We start from the raw sequence: 14,376 nt of genomic DNA on the forward strand, positions 1-14,376 counted from the left end.
TGACCAGTGATCCACCAGGTCACCTTGCCCTTAAGATTCAAATGGGTTGGCTCAAATCACTGTCACCTATGGGCTGGGAAATCCAATGTTTATCTCAATCTCTCATGATATTCTTGGAGGAATTTTGATTTTTGCTCATCACTGATGGTTTTATACTCTCAAATTCTCTAGATTAGTTCACCTATCCTGCCACATTCTTCATTCTCTCCTTTTCCTATGCTGCTAATACCTCATTAGACACCAGCCTGATTTCTTTCTGCCCTCAAAGGACCTCAGGACAGTACATACAGAAAATTTCTATTGTGGCTTGGGATAGTAGAGGGAGCTTACATCCCAGATCCACAAATAACTTAAAATGCAATGGTAGACAGGCTTGTTTTTCAATGTTTCTCAGACATGCTGACCCCGGGAATCTCTCTTGTTACTATTTCTCACTAAATATTTTTCTCATGAGTTCCAGCCTCCTGACTAATTGCTCAGCCCTCCCGTCTTTGACTCATCTTCTCCACTGTCTCTCTTTCAAATGCCTGTTGACTTTACACATAAATAATTTTAATTTTCTGGACTGATCTATTCTAAAGCCTCTAAGCAGTTTCTCTCCTTCCATCTTCCCCATTCTATTGTCTATTGGTCATCCAATAGCCAATTGCAATAGTAATTTTCTTAAAATGTAAATCTGATTACATCCCTCTTTTGCTCCAGACCCTCCAATAGCATCACACTTAGATTAAAATGCAAACTCCTTGCCCTAGCCTGGGTTTTAGGTGCTCTGGCCCCTATCTGTCTCTCCCATCCCTCATCACCTTCCACTCTTTTTATTCCCTATGCTCTTCCTGCCTTAGTTTGCTTATTATTTCTTAAACACTCTAAGCTCATTCTACTTCAGGGTCTTTATCTTTGCTGTTCCCCTTTTTTAGTCATTCAAGGCCTGCTCAAATGTCACTTTGTCAAAGAGACTATCCCTGAATTCCCTATGTAAAATGAGCGTGAACCATGGTTTCTGGCCAGAAACTATTTCTTAAATAAATAATTAAATCTGACCATGAATGACTCCTAATGTAATCACTTCATCTGTATTGAAATAGATAGACATTTTTGAGCCTATATAATTAACTGGCCTTTCTGAATGTAGAAATTGAAATTTTAACTACAAGTTCAGTAAAAAGAGAATGATGTAAAGAGATGTGTTATCTCATTCATTCATTCACTCAACAAATATACAGGGAAGGCTTGTGTTTACTATGTCTGTTTCTACATCTGTAGGCCCTGAGATATGCAAGTGAAAAAGGAGATTCTCTACATGACACTTTGGTTGTAATGGAGGGAGACAGACAATACATAAATACAACTTTAAGTAAATAGCTAGAGTACAGATATGGTAATGGGTATGAAAAAAATCAGGGGAGGGGGAGCAGCTTTACACAGGTAATTCATTGATAGCCTCCTTGACAGTATAACACCCAAAGCACATAATAATTTTTAAAAACAGAGCAATCCAGTGATAAAGAGAAAAATACTAAAAGAGTTTGGAGTTAGAAGGTGTTGGGAAGACACCCTACAAGTAAAGAAACAAAAATAAGGAATACAGCAGGCTTCTCTAGAAGCTATGTAAGCCTTACTCAATGGAAAGACATCTCACTGCATGGAAAATAAAAACAAAACAGATCAACCTAGAATTCTGTATCCCCCCTCCAAAAAACAATCTTCTGTAAGGAAAGAAAATAAGACGGAAACTCACTTTTTCAAAGTGAAAGTCCAGAGAGGATATTACTATTGAACCACTCTACCTGAATTTCAGAAATTCTTTAGGCCAAAAGAAATTATATCAGATGGTAATTTGGATCAATGCAAATGAAGAGCTCTAGAAATATTGAAAATATTAAAAAATGGGTTTTCAATTTGGCTACTTTAAAAATAATTAACTATTAAAGCAGAAATAATTACAATGAATCATCATGTTTATAGTATAGGTAACAATAAAATGTATGACAACAATAGCACAAAGGTGGGGAAATAGAAATATTCTGTTATAAGTGTCTTACCCTATACATGGATTAAAAGTAGACAGTAATGAGATTAAAATGTATATTGTAATCCCCGGAGTTACCACTAAAATAATAAAACAAAGTGGTATAGCAGCTAACAAGACAATAGCAGAGGAAAAAAAGTAGAATTTAAATAAAAAACTGAATTAACCCAAAAGAAATCATGGAAAAACAGAAAAAAATAGTTACAAAAACCAGATAGAACAAATAGAAAAGAAATAGCAGTGTGCTGAATTTAACCCAAATATATTAATAATTAAATTAATTATATTTTAAATACTCTATTAAAGGGATTACATTACCAGATTAGATAAAAAAAGCAAAACTCAAATATATGCCCTTTATAAGACATAAATATTAAAACATAGATAAGCCAAAAATTTGTGGATAGAAAAAGATACACTATGAAAATACTGCTAGGGGTGTCCAACCTTTTTTCTTCTCTGTCTCAAATGGGAAGAAGAGGAAGAGTTGTCTTGAGCCACACATTAAATTCATGAACACTAATAAAAGCTGATGAGAAATAAAGAAAGTCTGTGCATAACTTTTCATGGCACCCAGCACCACAGATAAACAAAACAATCCTCAAATAATCTGCATGAGGCCCGTAGGCAGCAGGTTGGACACCCCTGCATCAATAGGAAGCTGGAGTAGCTGTATTAATACTGTATGAAGAAAGTTTTACAGCAATAAATTATACCATGGATAAAAAAAGGTAATTTTGTAATGAAAAAGGGGTCAATGCACCAAGAGGACATAAAATACTAAAGTTTATGTACCTAATAACAGAACTTCAAAATACACAAACACCATAATACAGTTGTGTATCACTTAATGACAGGAATACATTCTAAGAAATGCATTTTTAGGTTATTTCATGATTGTGCAAACGTCAGAGAGTGCACTTACACCAATGTGGATGGCATAGCCCACTGCACAACTAGCGATATGGTGACGTCTGTTGCTCTTAGGGTATAAAGCTGCACAGCATGCTACTGTACTGAATACTGTAGGCAACTGGAACACAACAGTATTGGTGTAACATATCTAAACACAGATATCTTCAGAAAAAGGACAGTAAAAAGACAGTATGAAAAGATCTTTTAAGAAGGTACACCTCTATAGATGCTTACATGAATGGAACTTACACGACTGGAAGCTACTACAGGTGAGTTAGTGAGTGACTGCTGAGTGAAGGAGAAAGCCTGGGGCATTCCTACAGACTTTATCAACATTGTACACTTAGGCTACACTACATTTATATTTTTAAAAGTAAGTGTAAAAAAAAAAAAAGGAAATGTTACCAGATCTGTGATGTCACTAGGTGCCTGTAGTCTAAGCTACTCAGGAGGCTGAGAGAGAATTGCTTGAGCTCAAGAGTTTGTGGTTGCTGTGAGCTATGACACCACAGCACTCAACAAAGGGTGACAAAATGAGACACTGTCCCCCCCCCCAAAAAAAGAGAAATAAATGAAGCCCCATGGAAACAAAAGAGAAATATTAGATTGGACATCAATGATATAGAAAACAGAAAAACAACAGAAAAATGAAAACAAAGGTGGCTTTTTAGTAATTTAAAAATTACTACTAAGGGGGTGGCTCCTGTGGCTCAAAGGAGTAGGGCACCAGCCTCACATGCCGGAGGTGGCAGGTTCAAACCCAGCCCTGGCCAAAACTGCAAAAAAAAAAAAAAATTACTACAAAAAAATTACAACTAAAGCTGATAAAACTTTATCAACTAAATAAATAAATAAATAAAAATAAATAAATAACTAAATAAAAATCAGCTGATTTTAGTTGTAAAGCTGATAAAAATCCCAGGTATTGGTAAACTATAGCCCATAGAATAATTAAAGTCTGTCACCTGTTTGTGTATACTCTGCAGCCATAAATAGTTTTTTACATTTTAAATGATATTGAAGGAAAAGGGAGAGAGGAAGAAAAAATAAGGGACAAAGACCATCTATGGGCCACAAAGCCTAAAATAGTTATTACCTAATACCTTATAGAGTAGCAGTTCTCAACTTGTGGGTCACAACTCCTTTGGGGGTCTCCTGCATAACAGAATTTACATTACGATTCATAACAGTAGCAAAATTACAGTTATGAAGTAGCAATGAAAATAATTTTATGGTTGGGGGTCACCACAACATGTGGAACTGTATTAAAGGGTCACGGCATTAGGAAGGTTGAGAACCACTGTTATAGAAAGTTTGCCAATGCCTTACCTAGTCAGATTAGGAAAAAAAGAGAAGACACAAATTGCCAATACCAGGAATAGAGTGGAGGATATCACTACAGACCCTACAGACATTAACTATATTATTAGAAATATTAAGAACATTTGATGCCAACACATTCAATAATTTAGAATAAGTAAAAAAATTCATTAAAAATCAAAAACTATAACATTACAGGTGACTCAAAAAAAAATAAAACATCTAAATAATACTGCCATGAAGGCAATTTCATGCCCAATTTCAATAATTAATTCAACTAAACATTTAATAAGGAAAAATACTAATTATTCCATAAAGTAGAAGAGCATAGAGTTCCTTCCAACTCATCCCATAAATCCAGTATTACTCTAATACAAATACCAGGCAAAATATTATTATAAGAAAAGAAAACTATACAATTATTAAGATAATGAGTCATGATCAAGTATTATTTATTACAGGAATTCAAGAATAGTTTATTTATTTAATTGTTTCAGATTCATTGAGGGTGCAAAGAATTAGGTTAGGTAAAGTCCCTCTTATAGTTGTGTCCTGCCCTCAAAAAATGTGCTGTATACCATAGCCCCTTAGCGCCATTCCTCCTCCCCTCTCCCTATTTCTTCATTCTCCCACCCATACCCACGCGAACTGATTTGAGTTTTTCACTTATGTGGGTATGTATTAGATCGTTTACTGGCTTCATATTAGAATTGAGTACAATGGATTCTTGCTTCCCCATTCTTGTGACATTTTACTAAGAAGAATGTGTTCCACCTCCATCCAGATTAATACAAAAGATGTAAAGTCTCCATCTTTTTAAATGGCTGAATAGTTATAGTTCCATGTTATACATATACCATGGTTTGTTAATCCATTCCCTGTTTGGTGGGCATTTAGATTGTTTCCACATTTTGGCAATTGTAAACTGAGCTGTGATAAATAATCTAGTGCAATTGTCCTTATGATAAAATTATTTTTTCTTCTAGATAGATGCCTAGTAATGGGATTGTAGAATCAAATGGGAGGTCTAATTTGAGTTCTTTGAGGATTCTCCATACTTCCTTACAAAAAGGTTGTATTAGTTTGTGGTCCCACCACCAGTGTAAAAGTGTTCCCTTCTCTCCACATCCACACCAGCATCTGTAGCTTTAAAACTTTGTGATGTGTGCTATTCTCTCTGATCATCAGAGAAAGCAAATCAAAACCACCCTGAGATATCAAGGACAGTTTAATATGAGAGACTCAATTAGTCTCTGATATTAACATACTATGATAAAGAACATACTACATGGAGTTGAATACATAACCTGAGGAACAGAAAATGGAGAACAAGCTGCTCATAGGAAAGATAACACAGGGGGACTTCAAAAAGTTCTTAATTTCTCTACATAAGCTCCATCAAGATCAAGACACGTGGGCGGCACCTGTGGCTCAGTCGGTGGGGCGCCAGCCCCATATACTGAGGGTGGCGGGTTCAGACCCGGCCCTGGCCAAACTGCAACCAAAAAATAGCCGGGCGTTGTGGCGGGCGCCTGTAGTCCCAGCTACTCGGGAGGCTGAGGCAAGAGAATCGCTTAAGCCCAGGAGTTGGAGGTTGCTCTGAGCTGTGTGAGGCCACGGCACTCTACTGAGGGCCATAAAGTGAGACTCTGTCTCTACAAAAAAAAAAAAAAGATCAAGACACATTTATAAACAATGATACCAACCATTGAGTCCATCCTAAAAGACCTGAGGGTCCTGGGAATTCAACCATGTCAGTGTATTCTTTTTTAATATTATTAACTAAGAAAATTGGGCATCCTTTACAGATTTATTTTTTTAACATTAGGAAACAAAAAGAAGTCAAAAGAAGACAAATTAGGACTATAAGGTGAATGCCAAAACTCTTGGGAAATTGCCCTTGTTTGTTGAGAGGAATGAGCAGGAGTGTTGTGGTAGAAAAGGAGTCTCTGGTGGATCTTGCTCAGGTGTTTTTCTGCTAAAGCTATGGCTAACTCTCTCAAAACACTCTCATGATAAGCATGACATTATCATTCTTTGGCTCTCTAGAAAGTCAACAAGCATAATGCCTTGAGCATCCAAACAAACCGTTGCCATGACCTCTGCTCTGATCAGTCCACTTTTGCTTTGACTGGACCCTGCCCCCCTTATGGTAGCCACTGGCCTGGTTGCACTTTCCTTCAGGATTATATTGGCAAAGCTGTATTTCATGTGTTTTTGTACTCTCCTAGTGAAGAACTATGTTAAAATAAATGTAGAGAATATGGGCTTCAACAGGTTTCTCCACATCAGGCTTTCTTAGAGCCTTTAATAAACAATGTTTCTAATATCCAGGAAGGAAAATAAGCATGAATTATTTCTCTCTTTTTTAAAACCAGAAAACCATATTGCTATGCTACATGAATTGCAAAGTTCTACCTTGTTTTCTGTTAAAAGCACATGCCCTTCCTAATTTTTTGTCCAATATTTTCTGCCTGTTCCGCTTGAGCAAAACAATTTAATGTCATAGTAAGGACAGAGGTTCAAATTCCTGCTGCCTCATTTCCTAACCATATAGGTTGGAACAAGTATAACTGTTCATTTCTTCATCAATAAAGTGAAGATAATAACCTAATGTAAAGGGGAATTTGTAAGAACTACATGAGTCCATAAATGTTAAGCATTTGGCACAGTGCCTACAACATCATAGGCACTCAATAATTGTTAGTTATCACTCAATTTAGGTGTCTAGGGTTGAGAAGAAGGCTGCAGTTCAAAGGAGCCACAAAGAGAAATTGAACTGATTAGTGCTGTTGAGAATAAGCAATGATTCTTCCCCAGAGCACGTGGATACCTGTCTGTGAACCCTTTTCTCCTTGTTGCACACTTGGGTTATGCCTGAGCAAAGGAACCAGATTATGCACACTACCTCAGGCATGAAGAAAAATATGTGTGTCTGTGGGGCTTCCCTGTTACCTCTGGACAGGATGTGACCCCTATGCTCTCCATAACATGATATTATGGGATAGAGTATGCTTTCTAGCTCCCTGGAAAGAGTTCAGAGGAGGGTAACCCACATAATAAAAGGTTTGGAAATGAAAGCCTAAGAGAACAGATGGGCTTGTTCCATCTAGAAACAGAGCAGCAGCAGAGAGATACCATGTCCTGGAGAAGACGGAGTCTTTATTTTCAGGAGTAAACAAGGCCACCACAGATGATTCAGGCTTTGGATTTGCTCAGAAATACTTTGGATACAATGGATACTCTTCACAATGAAAAGTTAGACAGTAAAGGAGATGGTTAGAATGACTACTAAATGACTTTCAAGAGGAAGGTTTAGGACCAGAGCAAATGATTGAATACGTTTTTGATAGTAAATCCAGGATAAAGAGATCAACCACCTGAGAATGGAAAAGGTTGATCATATAGAACAAATGGGTTTATTTGGTTGTAAACAATGCCTGCTCTGGCCAATGTTTTGCAGATGAAGATGTTAGTAGAAGGGCATGAGATAATTATGAGATAATTCAAGTACTAAGTTTAAAAGAAGATAGTAATTAAGTCATCTTCAGTGTTAGGTTTAGGCTAAAGTAGAAAAATACCTGTTAACTTCTGACAAATTCTTGGGCTGCAAGCCATCAACAAAATGGAGTAAGTCTGGTTCACTCCCAAGATAGATGGGAAAGTACTCACTAACTTCTTGCTTGACTAAATCCTGGACCTGGGAAACGAACTGACTGACCTTTAAACCATGCCAGGTGGAGAGAATACTGAGACAAAGATGTATGGAGGAAAAGTACTGGAACTAAGATGTATGGGAAAATATTAAAACAAAGAATGTATGACGTATGGCTAACTAACCACAAAATTCTGCTTCTGTACAATGCTTACTTACTTCCCCCCACCCCTGACCCCAAAATGCACCTGGACAGCCTGCGTGCCAACCAGCATGCAGACCAAGCCTTAAAAACCTGAGTCCTTAAGCACTAGGGGCTGCTCTCAGAAACCCCATGTTGGGACACTGAGGCAGTCGCCAGCTGGCTCTTCGATAAAAGGACCGTGCTGTAAATTTGGCTTGTTTGGCAGTGTGGTCTTTGTGGAACTCTTGGGCACTACATTAGAAGTCCAGGTGGCAAGAATCTATGGACAGTCTTATCAGAGTGTCTATTAATTCAAGATTCACAGTCCCAAAAGAGTCTGGTTGGCTTAGGTCTAGCTGTATGTCCAACCCTTGCTGAAGAAGGAATCAGAGCCCAAGCTTTCTGAATTAATTTCTTAATTAATATACCATCCTTCTCCCTGCATATCCTTTCCATAACCTCTGCTATCACTGCCACTCCTCAATGAAGCTTCAACCCCAGTCACCAAAACACATGAGGCAGAGGCCAGAAAAGAGTCGCCATGATCCTCTTCCACCATGGCACTATGATCCAACACAAGGTCGACAGCTCATGGTCTTTGCCTTCGCTGTATCATTCCCATATAAGCCCCAGATTTGGAGGACCTGAGATGAGCAGCCTAGGGGTCTAAATTTCTTTGCAATGGACAAGGTTGTGGGGTTTAAGGGTAATAGTGTAAAAGTTGGAAACACTCATTTTGGCATCAGAACCTCCTTAGCTTCCTAAGACTCTTTAAGAGCAACTTACAATACCACACCAAGCTATCATACAGATGAATAGTTTAAAAAGAAGCAATGTAAGTAAATTGTCCGTTTCTATGTATATATGCTGTCCTAGGAACCATACTGTAGACTTCTGTGGATAGCGACCATGCCCTACTTCTCCCTCTTCATAACCACTATAAACGACAGCCATTTAATCAGATGGATGAAAGCAGGTATAGTAAGAATAAGAGTGATGACTTTGGCTTGACCAGTTTTAGATCTAAGGTAAATCTCCCATTTTCATGGTCTATAATCTTAAAGATTCATATTCTATGGAGTTCTGAAAGTGAAAAAGAAGAAATAAGAAAAAATATTATGTATATGGAGTCAATAAACATTACAGTGCCACTAAACCTCTTCATTGGGAGGACACGGGAAAGAAAAAGTCATCCAATCCAATTTAATAGTTAAATCACAGACTTTGGAATTAAGCAAAACTGGGCTCAAATCCCAGCTCAGCTACTTACTAGCTATATGACCTTTTGCAAATTATTCACTACATTTCAGGCCTAACAAATTTGTAGAGAAGATTAAATGAGATTATATATGGAGAGCCCTTGGCTGAGTCCTCCCCTTCGGTAAGTCTCAGCAAACGTTAGTTGTTATTTCAGTACTTTGTTATACGTCTTTTTACCCACCACGACAATTGTTAAGTCTGGGAACTGGGGCTGGCCGTTCCTTGATTTTAAAGTTAGCAGATAATATTAGAGGCTTTAGGCTAAAATTCTTACATATGGGATATCGTAATTTCTGAAAAAACTTCACAGCTAATAAGATTTATATCAGTCCTTTTATAACAATATACTTATTGTCACTGAAATTTATTTCCTAATAATTTTTCACTTTTTATATTTGGACAACTTTATTATGATATAATTCAATAAACTTTTATTTTTCATGCTATCTGCGCCAAGTCCCAGATGAGGAACTGGAAGTACAAAGATCTGAACTACAGCCTTGCCTGAAGTCGCTTGGAGACTAAAGTAACAACACACTGCAAACAGCAGCAAAAGTCAAAACATCATAAGGTACACGCAAAAAGGGTCTCTTATAATTGAATTATGCACAAATTAATAAGATAAAAGATGTGAAGAACAGTTCCATGAAACTATAGATTAAAAATTCCAGAATAAAGGAAATGTACAAAAAGCCAACATAAAAAACTTTCAGACGACCTTTGACCAAGCAAAGGGGAGATTTAGATCCCTCCTTTGAAAGTTTACAAAGTAGGAGGCAAAAATCAATAAAATGACTTAACTTGGTTAATATTTTGAATTTCAAGAGGAAAGAAAAATCCTACAAGCCACATGTAGAGAAATAAACAAAACCCGTTTCCTAGGAAAGGAAAATTTTCCAGTTATCATTCCCTTCATCCCCTATAGCAGAATGTCCCCAAATCTTATCCTCATTCCTATTGTTTCTAATGTATATAAACAACAGAAATACCTACTCTTGAATATATAAGGATAAAGAAGGACTGGAGATCATTTATCCTTTCTATTTTGAATTGAAAATACATACCAGCTGACTTAGAAATTAATGGAAAGAATGAACTCAAAAAAGTAGTTATTAAACCTTATGCAAATGTCAAGAACGATCTTTAAAAGAGAATGTAAATAATATAAAAAGATCGTTAGAATATAATAAAAGTAAGGGCAGTAAGCCAGCTAAGGGGGAGAAAGAAAATCAAAGGATGCTACATTTTTTATTTTGTACAGAGACAACTGTTTTACATAAACAGTTTTTAAAAGATAGAAAATACTAATAAATGATAAGCTAGCATCTTAAATAATTAAAAGAAAAATTAATTATTCAACTATTTATCAAAACTATGATCTAAATCTATGGGAAAATAGAAAATTAAATTACCACAATATACAAGGTACCAAAATGAATCCTAGATAAAAGATTAAAAAACAAAACAAAAGAAAAAACTCATAATTATTCAAGAATAAAATATAAGTAACAACATAGTCTAAGGAGAGAAAATCTTGTCAATGTGTGACACCAAAGACAAAAGTATGAATAAAAAGATTGGTATATATGACTCAAAAAAATCTTTTTTTAAATACTTGAAACACTATCCACAAAACTGAAAGACAATAAAACTAGGGGAAATATTTGTACTATAAATATCAGAGGTTAACAGAATTAATACATAGATTTTTTTTTAAATCAGCGAGAAAATTACCATCTCAATTTTTTTAAGTTTATACTCCAGTAATTAAAAAAAAGAAGAAGAAACATAAATTCTTAATGAATACAGACAAAAATTCCAACCTGATAATATTTCAGAAGCAAGGTCTATAACAGTACATTGACATTTAAAAGGGCAAACAATAACAAAGAAAATTTTAATGGCATCTATTAAAAAAACTCAGGACACAAAAGAGATGCTGAATAAATATATACGGAATGTTTTCTCCCCACTACATTTTACTTCTCATCTTTTCTGAAAATAAGTATCAATTTGACTCTATAGGGGATAGTAAGATGAGACGATTGCTTCCTTATTTTATTCTAATATTGATGCTTGCTTCTGTACTTTGCTTGACTCTCCTTAATGAGTAAAACCTACAATCATTTTAAACACTTTAAAATGTGATCCACTGTAACTAAAACCATAGACACTTAAAGGTCAACATAGTTAGAAAATTGGTTTCTGTGTATAAGTTACATTTTCACAATTGGAGGCCCCAACTCGACCAGTTTGGGGCAAATAAAATTATACCAGGAATAAAAGAAGGCTTAATCGTCAGACAACTCTCTCCCTTTTATTTTTCTAGTTCTAGCTCTACCCCCTTTTTGTGTATGTGTATGCCCTACTGTGTTTTGGTGGATTGTTTGGGGATTTTATCATTATTATTATTAGTTATTATTATTTCCTTATGAGGACGGTTAGAATATTTGATGTGGGAAAAGGGAAAGAAAGTTGAAAAATTCTTACTGCTTAACAGCAGGATGTAATGTCTAAGTTCTATGTTGCAATAACTTTTCAGTCTTTCTCTCCAGTGCCAACTGCCTACAATTAGTTAACTTTATAATACAGACTAGCAGGCACATGGAAGGAGACTAATAAAAATATTTGTTGAGTTTATTATAGAGAAAATGATTCAACTACTTTCCAAAAACACTGTTATCATAGACCAGTGTCTGTCAGGTCATATAAAAAGCTCTGCTATAAAGAATGTTTTCTTTCAAAGGGATTTATTGTCATGGAACTTTAAATATCTGAAAAAAATCATAGATTTATTAGTGAAGAATATGAATGTGAAGCTTGTGACTAGAAGAAATTATTAAAGATATGTCTTTAATGTGTTTAAATAATAAAATTGGTTTCAATAGAATGAAAGAAAATGCCCAATTCAATAATTGATAGGTATTTTAAAGTCTCTAATTTCTTGAAACTATCTAATAGTTAGAAGAAAAAAATAATCTTAAGACTTGGCCAATTTCATTAAACACCTTATATATACATATAGGGTCTGTTATTTGTTTTTTACTTTCTTGAATAGTGCTGCTATCTATCCAAGAATGGTAGTTCACTTCCGAAGACAGCCATTTCAACAATGGAAAAGGATTAATGTTCATGGATTAATCACTCTCAGGAGAATTTTCTCATCACCTCCAGGGGATGTATTCTTTTACTTTGAATTGATAAACCCAGTTGTAGTAGGCCCATCTACCCATTGGCCTTACTCAATGGTTATGCTTTTGAAACATTATTTTAAATTTTATGTATCTTTATCATTGAGGTACTAAGGTAATAAGGCAATAGCAACTGAACATAGAACCCCACTGCTTTCATTAAAGAAATAAAAGACAGCAGCGTATTTTAATAAGTAGACTATTTCATCTGTAGAAAGAGAATTTCTATTTTCTGTGGGACTTTGGAAGTACTTTCCTTGTGCCTTAGCCACTAGAGGGCATCATGATGCCATACACTTTAAAAAATACCTTAAGTATTGATTACCCTTGAATAATTACTCTTAAAACACTGTTCTTCATGCTAACAAATCTCATTTAAATGAAAGAAACGGGGTACAAAAATTGCCTTTGTTCCACTTTCAGAGTAGGGAGAGAAAACTAAAATCCCACGTTACTAGGTAGGTTCACTGGATCCCACACGGAAAGGATTCATCTAAGAGATGCGTGGATGCTGCTGACACAAAACGGAGATGATTCGGTATGATTCTGGAAGGTAAGTAAATGTCTCAGAAATGTATTCCTTGGCTGTCTGGTCCCCCCGTTTGTCAGACAGCAGCTTCCTCTCGTGCAGCGCCAGCCGCATCCTCTCGTGCAGGCCAGCCGCATCCCCGAGGCACTATGGTGAAAGTAAAGGTTGGAATAAATGGCTTTGGTCGTATTGGGCTCCTGGTCACCAGGGCTGCTTTTAACTCTGGCAAAGTGGATATTATCGATATCAATGACCCCCTTCATTGACCTCAACTACCTGGTCTACATGTTCCAGCATGACTCCCCCCATGGCAAATCCCATGGCACAGTCAAGGCTGAGAACAGGAAGCTTGTCATCAATGGAAATCCCAGAACCATCTTCTGGCAGTGAGATCCCACCTAAATCAAATGGGGCGAGGCAGGCACTGAGTACGGTTGTGGAGTTCACTGGCATCTTCACCACCATGGAGAAGGCTGGGGCTCACCTACAGGGGGGTGCCAAAAGAGTCATCATCTCTGCCCCTTCTGTTGATATCCCCATGTTTGTGATGGGTGTAAACAATGAGAAGTGCGAAAACAGCCTCAGTATTATCAGCAATGCCTCCTGCACCACCAACTGCTTAGCCCCCTTGGCTAAGGTCATCTATGACAACTTCGGCATTGTGGAGGGACCCATGACCACAGTCCATGCCATCACTGCCACCCAGAAGACTGTGGATGGCCCCTCTGGGAAGTTGTGGCGTGATTGTTATGGTGCTCTCCAGAACATCATCCCTGCCTCAACTGGTGCAGCCAAGGTTGTGGGCAAGGTCATTCCTGAGCTGAATGGGAAGCTCACTGGCATGGCCTTCCGTGTCCCCACTGCCAAGGTATTGGTCATGGATCTCACCTGCCATCTGGAGAAGACTGCCAAATATGATGACATCAAGAAGGTGGTGAAGCAGGCATCAGAGGGCCCCCTAAAGGGCATCCTGGGTTACACCGAGCACCAGGTCATCTCTGACTTCAACAATGATACCTATTCTTTCCCTTTGATGCTGGGGCTGGCATTGGCCTCAATGACCACTTTGTCAAACTGATTGCCTGATAGGATAATGAATTTGGCTACAGAAATAGGGTGGTGGATCTTATGGCCCATGTGGCCTCCAAGGAGTAAGAACCCTCAGACCACCAGCCTCAGCCAGAGCACAAAAGGAAGAGAGAAGCCCTTAGTTGCTGGGGTGCCCCTCCCTCCTCAGTCCCCCACCTCACTGAGAATCTCCCCTGGACACAGTTTCCACACCAGACCCCCTGA

At 37.2% G+C, this 14,376-nt stretch overlaps 1 pseudogene across 1 annotated transcript in view; it reads left to right on the forward strand.

Moving 5' to 3' along the window:
- The first annotated feature begins 13,593 nt into the window (after window positions 1-13,593).
- Window positions 13,594-14,376, forward strand: part of LOC128585843 (glyceraldehyde-3-phosphate dehydrogenase-like) — a 618,240-nt pseudogene continuing 617,457 nt past the window's right edge. Inside the window, exon 1 of the transcript XR_008380125.1 lies at window positions 13,594-13,891. The product of XR_008380125.1 is annotated as a glyceraldehyde-3-phosphate dehydrogenase-like (transcript). The remainder of the gene's footprint in view (window positions 13,892-14,376) is intronic.

The sequence above is a fragment of the Nycticebus coucang genome, chromosome 5 (assembly GCF_027406575.1).
Source record: "Nycticebus coucang isolate mNycCou1 chromosome 5, mNycCou1.pri, whole genome shotgun sequence".
Lineage (NCBI taxonomy): Eukaryota > Metazoa > Chordata > Mammalia > Primates > Lorisidae > Nycticebus > Nycticebus coucang.